General features: G+C 39.4%; 1 long non-coding RNA gene across 2 annotated transcripts in view; it reads left to right on the top strand.

Annotated features, from left to right (window-relative positions):
* Positions 1–19884, top strand: part of LOC309512458 — a 37766-nt gene that overhangs the window by 2844 nt on the left and 15038 nt on the right. The window contains exons 2-3 of one of the 2 annotated variants that reach the window (XR_014211038.1): positions 1720–1811; positions 9652–9848. This is a non-coding gene — a long non-coding RNA (uncharacterized lncRNA). Of the gene's footprint in view, positions 1–1719; positions 1812–9651; positions 9849–19884 lie in introns of those variants that run through there. The other variant, XR_014211037.1, reaches the window with a different exon arrangement.

Below are 19884 nucleotides of genomic sequence, written 5' to 3'. Positions count from 1 at the left end.
ACACTGCACTAAGATTAATACACTATGCTTGTCAACCTGTTTAGCAGGGAGGCCATTTAAATCGAATATTGTCATGGATATAGAAAAATACCATTCCACAGAAGCCCAATGAGGTAATTTGATTAGGCTTCTAAAATGGGAAATCTAACATGAACTAGCTCACAACTCATACAAATCTGATTTAAAAAGACATTAATAGAGAGGCCTAATGGGAAAAATGCCAATTAAGCATTGATTGCCTTGAAATGAATGTGCTCAGTGTTATAGAAGAGATGTTTGTGCGTGTATGTTCCCAAAGCAACCGACCTCAGTGTGTGACCTCAGCCCTATATGACACAGAAGCCTCCACAGGCGTCTCTCTCTCTCTCTCTGTCACACAGCTATGGCCGTTCGCCCATGGAGGGGATGACAACGCTATATATTAATTGAGGGTTTTCAGAAATAATAATAATAACAATAAAAAATACCTCTCCACCATATCTCTCCCACTCCATCCGGCCCCCCGCTGTCAGACTACATTAAGAGGTGCATGCAGAGAAAGAGCGAATGAGAGAGAGAGGGGGGCAATAGAAGAGACGAGACGCCATCTCATCTCTCCTGAAGGCAGCAACAATTTCGCTCCATTGTAACAAGGTGCAGCCTAAACTGATAAATTGCAGATTAAATGACGGCCACACTTCACTTGCTCTCTCCCATCACACGTACACACACACGATGCCCTCCTTAATTTCACACGTTTCTGCTATTCGCTACCTTCTTGGCCTGTCAATTCTGCCTAATAGCAAGAGGCACTAAAACACCGGGGCCTGACAGACTCAGATCAAGAATGATGAACATCTCTTAGCACTTGAGAGACGCATCTCCTCAGTCCTGACTTCACCGGATGGCTGAAACTTCTTATGCAGGAATCTGCCGTGATCGTCCCGGAGAAGAGCTCTAGCTGACAGTGCAGACTATGGCCATGTCGAAGCCTCTGGGTTACAAATAATGGTAGAGAATGTCCGACAAATAGTTTTTTGTGATATGGTGGTGGCAAATAATGTATCATCACAAAATTGTGTATAATGAAGCAGAAGGCATTATTTAGGTTATTAGCTCAATTTTAGTTCTTCAACTTAAACTTAGAATTGTTGCCTTGGCAAATTACATAAAATAAGGTTAAGTTTTTCATCTAACATTTTGATTTTAATTTATTTTTTGCTTTATTTCAATTAACAACAATGATTTGTAATAGTTTTTGTTTTTGTTAACAACAATAACACTGAAACGCATTCAAACACTTTATATATTGTTATATTATATTCGTCTTTTCACATTATGAACCCCCTATAACTCTCGTGGACCCCAGTTTGAAAACGTCTAATATGAAACTTTTTAATTCTAATGAACAGAATCTTCCTTGATGATAAAAACAATCCATGGCATCAATTTTCTGTGTGCATTTTCATCTGGAAGATGTCAATTTTACAATTGCTCATCAACAATAAATCACATAAATGTTCATTGTTGGGAGTTAGAATGAAGTTCAGCAAAATAATTTTGCATTTATCATTTAGAATGTTTGTTTTACAAAGGTGAAGTGTATAATTTTTGGATGTTAAAATACTTTCTCCTTCCCCAGCGGTATATGCAGAGTCATAGTAAGCCAAATAAGTTATTTGTAGTTATTTGATCATTGTGTCTCTGTGGTGTTTTCAAATATTGTTTTGTTTGTTTCAGCTTTCCGACCAGCCCAGCACGACAACAGTGGCTCAACCAATGGTGTTTGTTTGGGGTGGGGCTATCTGTTTGACTGACCAATAACAAATGGGGTAAGTGTTCAGGAAACCTATGAGAAAACATACGTTTTTCATGCTAGTTGTGTGTTTATTGGGTGTTCATTCGATGCTTAAAAAGCTTGACACTTTATTTTAGGAATGGCTTTTTGGAGAGACCAGTTCAACACGTTACCAATGCTACCGTTCCTTCAGCATTTGCTCTTCTAGTCAAAGGTGTTCCCAAATAGGCATATGTGTGAACTCCCACATAGTCTCAAAATATTCCTCCATTTTGCAAAAATCGTAGCTAAACTAATGGAAGAAAGACACAATTCTCATTTCCACAAGTCTGTTCCAGCCCCCGCCCAATAACTAGAAAAAAGCACAGGAAGACATGAAACAGGGTCATTAAAAACCAAAACAGTGAGTAGATGCTTGTCTTCCACGGGTAGATTTGTATTGTATATTCTAATTTTACTGCCTAAATTAGAGAAATAAGCATTCCCATGTAAATTTATTCATGGTGAAGGAGAGGGAGTCTTAGGGGGGTGCACTAAGATCTGCCAGATAATGCATAATTTCAGAGCTGAGACCCTCATTTCTGCATCAAGCCCCTGCCGTAGCGCCTGGTCATTAAATGCTAAAATAATGGCAACCTCGCAGCTTCCTCAGCCTAATTGCCTCCTTCTCTAGCACTGCATTCTCAAGACAATAATGATGTAGTGTGCCTGTAGCACCAGCCTTTCTATTAATAAGATTGTATTTCTAAGTGTGCTGGATGACGCCAACGTCTTTGGAGTTCAATGCGCAGTGTGTGTGTGCATGTGTGCGAACAAGAAGTGACTGCCGTTTTCATGTTTACTGCACGATGCTTTAGCACATATTCTGCCTGGCATTCTTTATCGTGTGTATATGTATATAACGGTCTAGGATTTCATCGCCGATCGGCTTGATGCAGGAGGGCAATCAAAGAAGAAACATTCTCATTAATAAAGCGATATGTTCGCGTGTTTGCGCTGGTTGGCTTGCGGTGGTAGATCAAGACTAAGTGTGTGGCATTTTAATGAAATTCACCCCCACTTTTTTAATTGGTGGGGTTTAAGGAGAGCGGCGTGTGCATTTCAAAGCGAGATCAATACGTTTGAGTTATTTTCGTGGATGAGCAGTTTTTCTCTTTCCTCCAAGTGTGGCTGTAATGAAGCTTTCTCTTAGCCTTTTAGCTTACAAGCTAATGCGATTAGCAATGTACAGTCCACATACCAAACAAACATACCTTTTACCATCACATTAGAGCATTGGAATCCCTTCCTGGCTTTCTGGAAGGCTCTTTAATGATGTTGGTTTGGTTGATTGTTGATTAGCTCAAGACTGAAATTCTACATCAAAGTCAGTTCCTCGTTTTGTGCTTTTGAACGTGTGCACAAGCATGTATAAACATTCGGCTTGTGACGGCCATAATGGCTCAGGAGTTAACGCTCAAAGCTCTTCGCCTCACACTCCGGCTCAGAGGAGTCTTTCCACAGGGCACTTAAGGCTTTATCTGGCCGTTGAGGGGAACCTCAAGTGGTTTTGACGGCATTGACTACCTTAAGCACCCTCTCAGCGCTCACTCTCTCTGAAACATTTAGCCTCTGCTCATCTTCTCGCATCCTTAAAAGCTGAAATTAATGACAGGAGCTCAGCCGCTCATTTATAATTGCTTCATTATACGGCCGTGTTCTCCTGACAATAATGGTGTTTGTGGTGTATTTCTAATTATGTGGCATTTTTTTGCGCTCGTTATCAAGGACTTCAGGTTTCCTCTAATTGCACAGAAAATAATGACTGCCTCAGCCTTAGCCTCGTCTGCTGCTCGCTAGACGTGTCTCTCTTGGATTGCATCACAAACAGTCTCTCCGTGTCGCTAGAGTCTTGTCAGGATGGCCACAAATGCCCAAACATCACTTCTGGTTGGCTTCAGCTGTCCTCTTTGGCCCTTGGGTTCATGGCAGCGACTTTCAAGAAAGATTTTGGGGGATTTTACCAAAGGGATTTATTGTTTGTAAATCTTCTCATAAGATGAAAAGGAGAAATTGGGACATGGGCACATTCCATCAAGCCAACAGATCTTATCTCTTCTGTACGGTGACCGGGAAGGGACATGTTCGGTTCACTTAGTTTTGTCGTGGCCACAACATATAAACAAACTCGTGGGAACGTGATATTAAGTCGTAAATATTTTGAGGGTACGACATCCGTTTCTCATGGCTACGAGTTTTATAACATGTGGGAACCGAATCTTCACAGGCGACACAGGCTCCTCCTTCTATCCCGGTCATAATTTACTTTGTTGTTCATTTAAGTTTCTCATAATTTGTTTTTGTTTATTGCCTTAAACGGGACTTTATTCATGACCCGAGTAGCCTGTTTCATTCAAGCCAGCAAATTTCCAACGAAAAAGCCCATTCAACTTAAGAATGCGATTCATGTGTCTTTCACTGTTTCACAGTCATCTCCATCTCTGACTGCTGTATATGGTTACTATATTGACCGGTGTGGTTCTCTCAACATATAATCTCGAGGCCACGACATAATGATGTCGTTACCTCAACAAAATGATCTCGTTGCCACGATTTATTATCACGTTCCCACGACTTAATATGACGTTCCCACGAATTAATATCTTGTGGCAACAACAAAACTAAGTGAACCGAACATGTCCCCTCCCGGTCACCGTATTTCTGTCTGTCTGTCTGTCTGTCTGTCTGTCTGGGCTATCTATCTATCTATGGGTACGTTTACACGAAAACGTTATGCTTAAAACAGAGAAGTTTTTCCTTTGAGTTTTCCGGATACAGACGACACCATTGGCAAAACGATCCCCATTCACACGGATCCGCGAAAATGACAAAAAAACGCTGTATTCTGCTGTCAGGCCATTAGATGGCGATGAAGCACTATTAGGTTGAACACATAATACACATGTGCATGACGTCATAGTCTTCAGACATTCGCGTTTTTGTTGTTTACACGGAGACAAAAACTTGCACTATGAAACACATTTACAAAAGTTTGTGTTTTCAGGCACCCAAAACACCATTGTCGTGTAAACGATAGGCCAAAACGCATAAAAAGTTTTACGTTTTTAGTCGAAAACGGTGTAGTGTAAACAGCCCATATGTCTGTCAGTCTGTAGCTATGTTTCCATCCACATATTTTTATGCACATTTGGGATATTGCATAATCTATCTATCTATCTATCTATCTATCTGTCTGTCTGTCTGTCTGTCTGTCTGTCTGTCTGTCTGTCCAAGTAAAAAATATATAAAATTACAGAGTCGTAATATACAGTTTTACAATATATAATTGTTTAATCTGTCAAACTTTCACACCATTTTAGATTCAATAATTTTTTTTTCTTAGCCATCTAAGTATGTATAAGCGTGCTCTAAGGAAAGTGACATGCTGCATGCGACACTTAAGAACAAACATCGCTCTGCCCAGCAGGGCAAGAAAAAAAATTACAAACTAAATGAAAACAAACAAACACAAAAATCATAATTATATCCAATAAGGCCCCTGAGGAGATAATCTCGCCACCCGACGTGTACGAGCGATGACATTTGATGATGCATCCTGCTTAATAATCTGTTGCAGTGATGATGATAGCATCACCAATAAAGTCTTCTTTAGATAGAAGCTTAATTCAACTGCAGGAGATTAAAAACCTGCGCTTAACGCCCACTGCGCTCAGCTGTTCCTTCTCTCCGTGTTACATCGACGGATATGGATAATGCCATTATAATAATTAAAGTGTGTCATGAGCTGAACAAGCCTCGCTGTTTGGAGTGGTGTATAATGGTGACCACCACTGATACTTCCATTTGGGAAAGAAATCCATTTACGTCTGAAACAAATAATAAAACACCAGGAGCATTAGAGTCAGTTTTATTCCACTGTTTAAAGAAAGACGAAAGCAAGTCTAACTATTTCTCTCTTTTTCTTGCTTCCCCTCTCTCTCTCTCCTCTTTTTTTTTGGATTCTGCTGTTGCAGCATCTACCTCCACCACAGTAGGAGCCCTCAGAGGCGGACTTAATTAGTTGCTAAGAGAAAGCCGGCTCTAGCGTGGAGCCGCTAGTTCTGTACAGATCCAAGTTCTACTGTGAACTTTGCTAATTATCAGGTAGTCTGTAATTTTCCCCTCTCCCATGTGGCCCCTGACAAAGAGCTGCAAGAATAGAGGGAACAATTAGATGAAAATGATGCATAGATGTTGAGAGGGGGGTGAAACGCAAATGGACATTTTTCATTTTCCACTCTGAACGTGCTCGGCTGCCCGGCGAGCGCTCATTGTTTTAAAGTCATGAATTATATCTGAAAGAAGACATTGTAATACAGTGAATTTTCAACTCAAATGTACATGTGATGGCTGAATGGCGATGATTAAACTTATTTTAGCATTTAGCATGTAGTATATTTAGAGATTCTTCCATAAAAGATGATGTGATTATGGTTTCATTCTATTTTTTTTTTTTTCACTGAGATGCCCGTTAAATAAACCACTGGCATTGCAAAGTAAGATTGCATACACTTGTGAAAAAGTAGACTTTAGCATACTTAAAATAAAAAAATAAAAAAACGTATTACGGAAATAGTTAAAAGAATATTCTAAAGTGCAAATTGAATGTAATGTTTTCGGACACTTATTTTCATGCTATTTGACATTACTGTAAATTTATAATTTAATATAGTTTAAATTTATATAAAAAATGCAGTTAGTTGAACTTTTTGTGTGTGTGAGCTTTTTTGACTTAAGTATGGCTTAAGTACATCTTTATATGTAATTTCATAATTAGTTCTATTGTCTTTGAAATATGGTTAAAGTGTGTACTGACAAGCATTTATGGTAAACTAAAATACACTTTAATGTCATTTCTTTTGAAACTGTAAGCCTGTATTTAAATACATTTGTAATTACCAGTGCTGGAAATGGCCAAGATTCACTGGAGGGAACCTAGTTGGGGACATATTTTATTTTTAAACCATAGATGCAGAAAATCCCACTATATTTATGTATAAAAAATGCACAGCATTCGGAGGCTATTATGTGGATCCTGGTAATTACACATTTGTAATGATGAAATTACATACTTTTGTAAAAGTATGCTTAGGCCTAAGAGTGTTAGGAAACATGAAAGTCTACTGTTACTACAGAGCAAGTACACTTAAGTTGCCTTCTATATAGACAGTTTCTTTTGTACTTTTACACTACAAGTGCAATTAAAGGTCACTTCAAGGGTAGCAATGTTATAGCAGCAACATTAGCTCATCTGGTAGTGCATGGCGCTATCAATGTAACTTTACTGTTAGTCACTTTAGAAGAAAAAGTGTCTGAGAAATGTAAAAGCTGTAGAGTGTGCACTTGCAAATGGGTGTGAATCGTTTTGTGCATGTTCATTTTTATGATCTATTATGGAAGGGCTGTGACATGATAAGATCAGGATTCAGGCATTTGCCAGGACATTTATGAGGACATTGCCATCTGCATTAACCCATTAATATATTCAAATGCCAAGAGTGCCAGGATAAAATTTCTGTTCTGTCTTTTATATAGACACCCGGTGTCACTTCATGCCAGTTTAGTAATGGTCTTTGCTTCTTGAGTGGCCTTTAAAGTTCAGTGTGTCAACATCACAAGCCATTTTTAAAGTCTTTAACATTATCATGGAAAAATTATGTGATCGTTAAACACCCAAGGGGATCCTGATAATCGCAGGGCACCCTATCAGATGATGGAAGCATGCGCGAGAGTGAAAGTAGACCTACAGTAAGTGAAACTCAAACAATAATATAATTATAATCATACATCAGTTTCTTCTGGCTTTCAAACCTGATTGGCCAAGTGTTGTTCCAACAGCTTATACAGTCCAACCACACTGAGACTTTTCTAGGTTTGTATCATTCTGATGGTCTGTGTTTGTGCCGATCCATAAAGTATGTGAGCAGTGCCAAGTGGAAGCCAAATTGTAAAATTTTGTCTGGAGCAAGTTTTTTGATATTCGTTTCGGTTGGAGAATATCCAGTTGTGTCTGACATTGTGTAATGTCCGAGTAATTAGCTAAATTAAATCAGTTCATCATATAAAGTGATAGTGTCTCTTCAGAAGACTTGTTTTAAACCAATTTCTGTTGATTTTGTTTACAATGACTTTATGAACTTTATGAATTGTCAAAGGTTTAGTTGCGTTGACTTTCAACAGAAGGACAGATATCTCCTAGGTTAACTGAGGGAGTAATTAAACACGCTCACTTAAAGGCACACTATGCCGTTTCCGTTTTTCTCAAACAGTGACCCCTAGAGGCGGAGTACTTGTATTCAACGTTAGAGTGCAGAGCCGTCTCTGCACTCTTCCGACCGCGCTTTCTTCGTTTTCTTCGTCGACTCTGCCATGATTCACGTCTGAAATGCGTGCTAGTGTCTTCCATAGAGGCTGCTTCATATGTTGTTGATGTATGTGACGTCGTGCCGTAAGGCAAGTCGTGATTCTCGCGAGATTTGTCGGGGCGCCACCTCTCAAACTTGCATTGCTGGTTTTGTCAGCGGCGTTTACCATCGAAATGATTTCGAAGCTGTTATGTTAAGGTACAAATCGTGCATAGTGTGCCTTTAAATGATTATATCTCTCTTTCTCATTATGTAGTGTTTGAAAGTCTGATTCATTCCAGTGAATCGATTCATCCTAAACAAATCTCTTTCTCATATGTTGAAATGGAAAATCTGATTCATTCTAGTTAATCGGTTAATCCTAAACAAATCTCTTGCTAAATTCGGAACCACATACTAGCATACTACTCTGACTATTTGTGCCATAGAAAGATGTGGTAAAAGTAGTTTGAGTAGTACACTAGAATGCAGTTCTGAATTCAGCATCTGAGTTCAGAAAGACTTAAATAGTATTTTCTTGTGAAACATGATCCAAGTTTTTTTTTTTTACAGTGTGTTGTTTAAAAGCAAAATTGCTCTCAAATATCACACTACACTTATGTGTCCTCATGTCACAATGCCATCATCATCACACAAGTTCCTTCTCCCTCCAGAACTCTAAAAACAAAACAAGTTTTGGTCTTGCGAAACATTCATTACCATTCTCTGGTAACCGTCTGAAGTTGGTAGTTTTTAAGATGCAAGTTTGTCACTCTCCCCACCCCTCCACCCTCTTCGTGCTCTATCTCTCCCGTCCACCCTGTCGCTACAGAGTCTCCGAGTCAGTGATACCAGGGGAAACACTTTTAACATGCACGCCAGAGAGCTCGCAGCAAAGAATCCACTTCTACCACACTGCCTTTAATTGTCCCTCAGAGACCAGTAGAATTGGAATCTAAGTGGAAAAGCAGCCTAACTCTCCATCCCTCTGTCTCTCTTTCTTCACTCCGTCTCTCTAGGGTGGTTGGTGCTCAAGATGGAGGAAGGAGTGGCAGTTTGTTTTGGGCCCTGAGACGTGGCTGTCTTTATATTGTTGCGGGAGCTTGGTCTTTTCCTGTTCTTCTGCGCTCTCTCGCTCTCTTCCTCTCAGCTCCAGACTGTTGGGCTTTATTAACCCTCCTAAGCACGGGGGACCTAAGGGAGGTCAGACATCGGTCGTTAAAAATCTATTGTGACTCGTCGGGAAAATGAATAAATGAGCACATTATTCCCCCCTTCGTGTTCCGCGCTGTTTGTCTAATCAAGTGCGAGCGGCGGGCGAAGTCAAGCGGGGCTGACGCGCACATTTTATTTAAGTTTTTTGGTCTGTCAGAGGAGCTTAGAGGTGTAATGAAGAAAGGAGCGGTGATTTGAAATATAATCCCATTACCCTGATGAAATTACAAAGACGGTGAGAGTTCACAAATCACACGCTGTGTTTTCTATCAGCAGTGATGCCCCTGTTGAGGTGGTGGCACCCAATGGAAGCCGGCACAGCCAATGAGAAGTGACAGCACTGTAACAGCACTGAGACCGCAGAGCAGAGGAGGAAAGCGGGCGTCTGGATCCCTCTGTACATCACGCTGGTGCTGCATTTTTCATTTAGCTCACACCAACCACTGACATGGCGGCCCATGTTTATTAAACATTTCCACTTTAAACATCATATTACTATGTATGTGTATGTGTGTGTGTATGTGTGTGTGTGTATATATATATATATACACACACACAGTGCAAAAGAGCTAAGCATGTTTTATATATATATATATACCATAATGCTTAATAGAGCTTCTAAGATGATTTGGAAAAAAATATTTTACCTACAAATTTTACCCAATTAAATATTTTGGCAATTTTTTTACTAGTTTACTGCTAAGAAGTGTACTTTACTAATGTGTGCATAAAATGTGCTCAAACAAACAGGTGTAAACACACACCAAGTCAAGTGTTTTTTCAAAGGACTGTGGGACAGCCATAGTATAAAAAAATAAATAAAAATACTAGAATCCTTTTCACACAATAAATATTGAAATGGTTTATTTCAGTTTTTGTTTAGATTATCACAATGTTAAATATATCATGGTTCATATTTTTATGATGGATTTTAATAGTTTAAGATACATAAAAGAGTTTAAAAGCGGCAAAAAAAAAAAAAAAAAAAAGAAGTAAGGCCTGGAACAAAAATAAATAAATTAAGTGATCTTTATATGATATAACAAAAAAGTTGACGACATAATAATACAATAAAATAATAGTAATATGTTTAATTTATATAGTGCCTTTCCAAAGCTCAAGGACTAGCCTATTTCATAAACTTTTTAAGAAGTATTACAAGTTATTCATCTAGCCTTTTTTTCCCTCAAGGACTGGTCATAAATTTTGGATAGTTGCATAAAAACTTTTAATTTAATTTGAGAATGAAGAACGGTTTGAGAATGAAAAGCAAGACTGATTATCCCTTTGCTTACTGCTAGTACATCTGACTTGTTTTAAAAACACAAATTAGTACTTAAATATTAGCATAATGGCTGTATTTATGCAACTGGCCAGTGATTATAACAAGAATCAACCCCTGGGGCATAAAAGTGCCTGAAGTTGAAGAAATACTCAAGTTTAAAACGTATTGACGAAACATGATTACTTTGTTAAAATGCTCCCACACAGGGTTTGTGCACAAATACATGTGTACGTATAGTTACGTACGTACCCAATGTGTGAAGAAATAAAGATATATCAAACGCAATGACCATGTTAGCGAGACATCTGTGTGGTAATGGAAAGATTATGTGCGTCCTCGCTCAGGTACTTACCACGTAATCTCACAATTCAATCTGAGGCAATCCCAGCGAAGTGGGCATTGTGTTATTTGTGAGCGTGGAATCCATATACCCTCTTTGATTTTTCCATTTGATAAGGCCAACACGAGCTATTCATTCCTCAGAAAATAAAATACAGTTGCATTCTGGTTGCGGAGGGTGTGAGGGGTAAATATTATCTTTCAGAGTTCCCCTGTCTGTTCTCTCTCATAGTTTCTGGTTTAATTGGTTGCTTCACGTGCCCTTTAGGAGAACATTACAGAGGGCTAATAATGCTAAAATCTACATCTGCCTATAAAATACTAGCCATTTTTAACACTAATGAAGTCAATAGTGTCTCGGTTGTGAAGCAGTGAGTGTGCACATGAAATGTGGATTAGGCTACGGTGTAGGAGTACAGCATGCCGCAGATTGCCCTTTCTCAGAATAGAGTTGTATGGAGGTTATTTGTGTCTAATTGGTGTGGTGGAATGATAATGACTTGACTGAAATGCCCTTTTAAGCATCACAAGCTCACACGTAGCTTCTCCATTACCCTGGCGCGCTCAACTTATTGACCACACGGATGCGTTTCAGGACTATAATGTGTAAACTTCTTCAATAATTACATTATGTATCACAGCCATCTCCAATTAGGCCCAAGTACATACTGAATACTGAATTTGAGTCACACTGAAAGGGTTAACTCTCCAAACATTTTTTTTTAATTCTGTCATCAGCTACTCACTTCATGTCATTTCAAACCCAGAGATTGTAAAATAAATCCATATGAATGTCTTCTGAAGAGAGACAATCACTTTATGATGAAAATATTTAATTTAGGCTTATATTCACATATAAACTTTGATCCGCAAACATACATAGAGCACTCAAATTTGGTAAATGGAAGCTCAAGCACACTTGCATGACGCGTGAGAACCAATGAGGTTTCCAAGCAAGTCACGTGTTAAGCAGGTATGTACATTCACTGATCAATGTGAATAAAAGCCTTAAGTCTAATGGGTTTGGAACAGGAGTGAGAAATCGAGGACAGAATTTTCATTTTGGGGTGAACTATCCCTTTAATGCAACTAGTTGCAACACTTGAGTGCATGTAGAAAGCAGACCAAGTAACAGTCATAATGAGCATGTCGAGTTAATAATGTGCGTAAAGAGATTCCCAGGAAGCCAGATATCAACATATCGGCTTGTTACTGACCAATCAACTTGTCCTCGATCCGTACATCGTTTTTTTTGTACACAACAAGCTCATACGTAGCTTCTCCATTGCCCTGGTGCACTCGACTTATTGACCACACGGATACGTTTCAGGACTATAATGTGGAAACTTCTTCAGTAATTGTATTATGTATCACATCTATCTCCAATTAGTCCCAAGTACACATTGTACAATACTGACAAATGCTGAATTTTGGAGTTGGACTTAATGCAACTAGTTGCAACACTTCACCGCATAGAGAAAGCAGACCGAGCAACAGTCATAATGAGCACGTCAAGCTAATATTAGTGCTTATAGAGATACCCTGGAAGCCAGATATCAACTTATCGGCTTGTTACTGACCAATCAAATTGGAAACTTACTCGATTCTGTCCTCGATCCGCTCATCTATTCCGTGCACGTGACAGCTTGTCATGTGTATGCGAGCAGATTGTACAGAAAAAATACTTTGCTTTCCCCTCTGCCCAGTGGAAAACATGGCTGTCATGTGCCCATGCATGCTCAGCTTGCCCGACCGCCTTTATTCAAAGTGACAGTACAAGGGCTGGGGACCCTCTCCTCTGGCACCCCGGCTCCAGGCCTGCCCATGCGTCTCTGCGGCAGCACATTAATTCTAATAAAGCCTCACTTTAGCGGACGAGAGTCCCGCGTGGGGGGTGGGGTTGTGGAGCGGGGGGCCAGGAGAAGTGGTATAAATACACACTTTAATGAAGGGAGGACATGGGCGCAGGTGGCACGGCTGGGCAGGTGGCACCTCACGCCCTCGGGCTCCTGGGCGACACCGCTGTTGCTGCGTGCCCCGCTCTGGGGGGTTGAAGTGGTGGAGATTGCATTTTAATTACCAACCACTTCCTCTCCGTCCTTTACAGGGGTCACAGCTTGCCTGCGTCTCTTGGAGTTGAAGGTGGGAGATGTGGCGAAGGTAAAGTTTGTCACTTGTGAAAAAATCAATACAGAAAATTACTTCATATTAACAGTAAATTTGGCCCTATTTTTACGGAGTTTTCTTTGAGTATGAATGTATAGACAATAATATTTGGTAGATTACCGTATTTTTTTCTGTTCATCAAAGTATTCTGAAGAAATTATCACATTTTCACAAAAATATTAAGCAGCACAACTGTTCAAAATTGATAAAAAAAAATATGTTTCTTGAGCACTAAATCAGCATTAGAATGATTTCTGAAGGATCATGTGACACTGAAGACTCAAGTAATGGCTGATGAAAATCTAGCTTTGCATCACAGGAATAAATGACATAATATAATATGTTAAAACAAAGTTATTTTAAATAGTAACAATATTTCACAATATTACTTTTGTTGCTGTATTTTTCATCAAATAATGCAGACTTGGTGAGCATAAGAGACTTAAAACTTTCAAAAAACATCTCAAAAACAACTCACCCCAAATTTTTGAACATTAGTTGTGATATAAAGTGATTCAAGAGTCCTGATCCCATTGTCAGGGTTTATATTTCCTCTTCTTTGGGGAAAAAGAGAGAGAAAACTTTAGGCATCCTAAATAAACCTCTCATGTTCATTTTTCCACTGAGGTGAAAGTTTGGGCTTTGAAAAAGTTTGTGTTTTGGATTCTATCGAATCCACATACCAAGGCTGCAGTCTGAGTGCGATTCCTGAGTTATCCTCAGACCGCGAAAGAACTTGACATATTTACAGCCTGCACTCTTCAGTCCCTGAATCATATGTCCAGTGCATTTCCATAGGGGAAAGGGGGAAATGTAGAGCCTCGCTCATGTGTTAAACCACCCTGGGGGCCCATTCATTAAACATCACTTAAAACTGAAGTCCACACCTGGTTTTCTTCTCTCATTTTTTCGCACATTCTCTCTCTCTCTCTCTCCTTCTCTCTCCTGGGGTAGGCCATCCTTCTCTCCTCGCAGTGCTAACTCAAAACTCCTGACGTTTTAAATGTTTCTTTTCTGGGATTCGGGTTTCGAGCGTGAGCAGTGACCTTGGTGGGAGATGCTTTATGGATTTGACCTGGGAGTCCCCTTAAGAAGCTTGGCTCCTGGATCGGTAGGATGACGGAGGGAAGGAATGAAGGGAAGAAGGAAAAGGATGGACAATGGTGGGGGTTGGGGGTGTCTGGAAGCACAGGACAGGTGAAGCTGCTGCCTCCCCCCCCTCTCGTCCTGCGACTCTGGGGAAGAGGCACTTCAGCACGCCAGCACAGATGTTGTTGCATTGTCTGGAGCTCCAGCCCAACGGGGAGCAAGCTCTCATTAGCTATTGTCTTCCACTCACTGTAGATCCTTGTGATAAATGCAGCAGTCGCTGCTAGGCCGCCATGCCCAAAAAAAGCACCTCGGATGGTTCAAAAAAAGAAAAGGATGAGCATTCTCAACAAGTCTGGTTTAATTCAACATATTAATTTTCTCTATGAGTCTACATATTTTATAATGTTAATGTGTCTATGGGTAACATTCAAACTCACTCCTGTCTGTCAGTGCCATATATATGAGCTACTATCAGCCTCACTGTATTTGTCATAAAAGCAGATCTTAATGGTGAAATCATTGGGGTGTGTGGAATACAGGAAGTCATTGATGTTTTATGAAGATTAACCATTATATAAAGCACAGAGCGTGGTATCAGGTAGGACCACGCCAGAGCAGTTTACACAATATATAATGTACTCCACCATGAAGAGAAAGAATCCCATGATTATCTAGGCCCTAAACCTGAATTCAGCCCAAAGTGCAACAGTCAGGTTCAAGAAATAAAAATCCTGCTCAGGGAATTGATTTGGAGCGATAACTTTGAGCAATAAACCGTTAAAGAGTTTGTTGAAGCCATCTGCCTGCATTATTTCAGCTTATTAAATAATCATGTTTAACAGTGGAATTCCTGGTGAAAAACCATGATTCTGCAAAGAAGTCTCCACCAATTAGAGAAGCGAAACAAGCAAATTGTGGCAAAAGAAACCTTTATCCCCGCCCACTCCCATGAAGCACTGCAATTGATGTAATAGTGTCAGTCTCCGTACGCTCTTAAAGGTGCAGTAAGCGATTTCTGTTGAATCGCTGATGATATTTGAAATCAACCCAAACACACACACCCCTCCCTTAATTTCACTGCCCCCAAAATACACAAACACACAATGCAACACCGGATGTGTCTCTTTATCATAGCTGAAGCAAAGCAAAATAATGCTTCACAAAAATCAGACAGCTGACGGTAGCAATTTACTTCCATAGTATTTTTTTTTCCTACAATGGAAGTCAATAGCTGCCGTCAACTGTCTGGTTTACTAGCATTCTTCAAAATATCTTGTTTTGTGTTCAACAGAAGAAAGAAACTCATACAGGTTTGGAACAACTTCAGTGTGAGCAAATGATGACAGGATCTTAATTTCTGGGTGAACTATCCCTTCAAATTTCAAAAAATCATTTGAACAGCTTTTAAAACACTAGGCATCATACATATGCGTAACGACTTTGTAAATGGTTGCTGAGAGATCAAACGTTTGATATCTTTCGACTGAATGGAATCATATTCTGAATTTAAAAAATCAGTCAGTGTGTCAGTGCGCATCATACACTGATTTTCCAACACCATCTCACGACCAATTCGTACGAGTGATTAAAAGGTGGCTAATTTGTATGAATTGTCTAAACCCACGTGTCAGGGCACTCTTACGACTTCATACGAATTGGGCAACTCATAAAATATGTACGATTTGGCAAAAATCGTACGAGTGAGGTCGTATGAATTTGTACGAATTAGCCACCTCGTAAAATTTGTTCAAATTGTTGTGAGATCGGGTTGGATTAACTCAAATCTCCAGACTGGCTCGGACTTTCAAACTCAAAATTTGTGTTGTGTATTCGATCCTTTAGTCAACTTAAACCATGTGTTCATCAGCTTCCACATTTGAGTGCAACACCCACATCTCAAAATCCAAACAACAACTGCTTCATCCAAGTCCTTTTTTTCGATAATCTGTAACACTTGGCTGTACAATGCAGGAGAAAAGTTTGTCGCCACACTTCCGTTTAATTGCAACTATACGCATCAAGAGCACATGACCAAATCAGTACATGAAATCACATCCTCCGTCAATTGTAATTCAAACATCATTTAGAAATCTAATTGCGCCTGGATAGTGCTTTACAGACGCCATTTTTAAAAGACCTTGACCCCTACATGCAGGGAATATTGTGAACGACTCAATGTTAGATTCACCTCTTTAATGTCCTCATCCAGAAAGACATGAAGGCCATATAGCATTGTTTCTCTAATCCTTTCTTCCTAGCCCTCTCATCCCTAGCTGCTTTTCCCCAGCCGGGGCTGTGAACACATTGCAGTGCCCGAGGGCAGTAGCGTGGACAACCTGTGCTCTCCTCACATGAGTGAGCGGCGAGCGGTCCAGGGATCCGAGCTGGCACGCTCAGCCAAACAGGTGTATGATGGGAAGACGCGGGCTGTGAAGGGTGAATTTTCTTACGTGGAGGTAATGTTGCTTTTGAAGCCAGTCTTGCTGTTTGGACCTGACTCAAGAAGCTTTTACACACATTGCAAAGTGACTGTTTTGAATAAAATTGCCTCACGGGTGTGAATGGCATGAATTTTTGATTATGCCATGCATTTTTCTCTTTTCTTAACCATTGTGGTCTGTGGGCACTTGAGACATTGTCTATGCTCACATTTTAAGTTTCATTTACTGCATTACTGAATAAGTAATAAGTATGCATGAGTCTTCTCGTGATAATTTAAGATTTTTAATACTTTTTATTTAAATACTTTATAAATTATTATTATTTTTTGGCTTTTTGCCTTGATAGGATAGCTAAGATAGTGAATAACTGACTGTGAATTCCCAATCCTGCCATTTATATGTCATTATAAGTTATGCATGTCAACAATATTGCTGTTTGGGGTGTGGAGTTGCATTATTAAAAGGTATACACAGTAATGTTCCATCCTTAATAATGTAACACCACACCCTAAACTCCAATACAATATATCTTTGTACTCAAAACAATATCCTGTTGTCTACAAATGTCTGACTCTTAATAACATGGTGTAAAAAGCTGAGTTAGTCCCACTCTACACATTGGAATAAAGAAATGACACAGACTCCCTTAGGAGTCACTAAAGCCATTGGACATAAATCTCGAGCAGTCCCGCTCTTGAAGGCTGGACCTTGGGTTACCATAAGAGACCATGCTAGTGGTTATTAAGTGAAAGTTTCCAATCGATAGCCAGAGAGGTGTAATCAGGGAGGGTTTAATTGCACTGGGAGACGACATCTATTCAGGTTATTGCCTCAGCTGTCCAGTGAGGGTTCATTTCCGCTTGGCGCCTATTTCTTTCCTATACTCATGAACCCGTCCCGGGCTGTGCATAAGAGCAGAGAAATGGATAAGAATGACCCTAACCTTTGACCCGTTCACCTTTTTAGTGTGAGGTCACCCAACCGGAATAGATTTTTAATTCAATGCATTATAATATCACTATAGCAGACTGATTTTATGCGCAGTAAAGAAAGGGTACAAAATGGCTGCTTTATGGGTCTTGTCTAATCCAAAACGATGAGCCCCTGAAGTCTATTAAAACACTTTGTTATTTTAAGTTTTACCAATGAATCAGCAAATGCAAATGTAGTGTGCTTGGTTTTTAGAATGGACATTTTTTTTAAGAAATGTACCAAAAGAAGACAATAACTCGGGCTGTTAATTTAATTTGCTCATTTAGTGTAATTATTATTATTATTTTTAAATGTATAAAACACAATGCAATAAAAATTAACTCTATTTAAACCAAATCACACTTAACAAGAGAACAAAACAGAACAGTTTTAAAAATTTTGCTAATTCTCTGCATCTTAAAAATATGGCGAGACACCAAAAAAACAACTAATACTAAAAAAATTATAAAATGAGACACGATGCAACAACTAATAATACTTGTCTAGTGCACTGGTACAATTCCCCAACAATTAACAAATATCACAGACTAAATGCAAAAATGCTTCCTGTGTGAATGTTCCCTAAGTGAGTTTCAGACAGATTGACAAACTCAATGGCAAAAATGGATTCCTGTGGGCTGTAGGTCTTATTTTTAATGATTCAGAAATAAAACAAACAGTATATTGCCTTCTAAAGCCACTTTTTGTAATGCTTCCATCTGCCTCAATGTTATATTTTATAGACTCAATGCAATTAATTGCAATTAATTCTATATTAACTGGCATATCATATAATTAATTTGATTAAACGCTTGATAGCCCAAATAATAAAATGTTCATTGTGGCTATTCAAAACAGATAAAAATGTCTCAGCATTTAATCTTTTAACTGTTGTAGAAAGAGTGCCACGAGGAAACTGTGCACCATACGGGCCAGTCTGTGAGAATGAGAGCAGTTTTTTGGAGAGGAGTTGATTTGGCCCCGTCTCCCCTGTAAAGGCTGCAGGCTATTAATTTCTAGCTCCATGTGCTGCCTGATCACCAAAAAATTCCACGGGGCGACTTATTGCGGGGCAATTTAGTGCCACCAAATGACACTGATGTGTATGGATGGCTGGTGTCGCGTCAAATCTGGTAGATGTCAGTAAATTGGAACATATGTTGCTTAAACTATAACATCAGGATAATTCTCCCTTTTAAGATGGCTCATAAAACGGCAATTTACGAGCTCAAATTTGAGGTGACGATAACATAGATAATTTTTAATGGAAGGTTAATGTGGGAATCAAAAGATAAAATCCAAAGCCTTTGGCCTTTTGTGAGAGAGCTGTCGACTGTATGGCTGCAAAAAAAAAAAAAAAAAGAAAAGAAAAATGTACACGTATTTTATGCACCGTGGGGTGTTCCCCTTTCATTACGCTTTATAGCTTAAGGCATAAAAATATACTGAATATTTTCATGGATAATAAAATGTAAGATCCGAGCATGACAGAGAGAGACTAAAAGAGAAAGAGAGAAGCTCAGCGAGTATTCCAGATAAACTGATGCATACAAGGAACTTGTGCTCAAACTGTTCCCCATCACCCAAGATTTAAGATCCCTCTGGAGTGCTGGATTGTGCTGAGGCTCTTTGTAGCGTCTCGTCCCCACCGGTTCTCTCTCAGGGCCCGGGACTGAACAGTTGGCGTTTGGCAGGCTACGTTATTCCCAGTGCTGCTCCTTCCTAAATAGGCCACATCAGAGAAAACATGACTTTTCACTATTTTAATAAATGGAACCCTGTCGTCTTCATTATTAATAGCGTCCCAGCGTACTTTTCGGATTCGGTTTGTGCAAAGCTACATGAGTAATTTATATTCACGTGCACGTGCGAGACTTTGGCCTCCAGTGTATGCATTCTCACTGTCTTTTCTAATGTCAGATATGTGTAGCAAGATAAAATTTTAATGTTTACCAGGGCATTTCTGACCTCTCTAATCCACCTGGTTATTCTTAAAATCAACCCAGCACAGAGGTGCAATTAATCAGTGTACAGTGACCCATCCAATTCAAACACAATACGCGTGCTGTGTTTGAACAGCAATTTGCATTGAGAAATAAATATGTACTCTGACTAAAAATTAATGATCGTAAAGCTCAGGGGGTTTTAAACATACAATGGCAAAATAAACTGTGAATAAAGATGTTTCCCTTGAAAGGGACCCTGTTAAGATAT

Source organism: Leuciscus leuciscus (genome assembly GCF_965113295.1).
Source record: "Leuciscus leuciscus genome assembly, chromosome: 13".
NCBI lineage: Eukaryota > Metazoa > Chordata > Actinopteri > Cypriniformes > Leuciscidae > Leuciscus > Leuciscus leuciscus.
The sequence above is the reverse complement of the archived record's forward strand: the minus strand, read 5'-3'. Positions and strand labels throughout refer to the sequence as shown.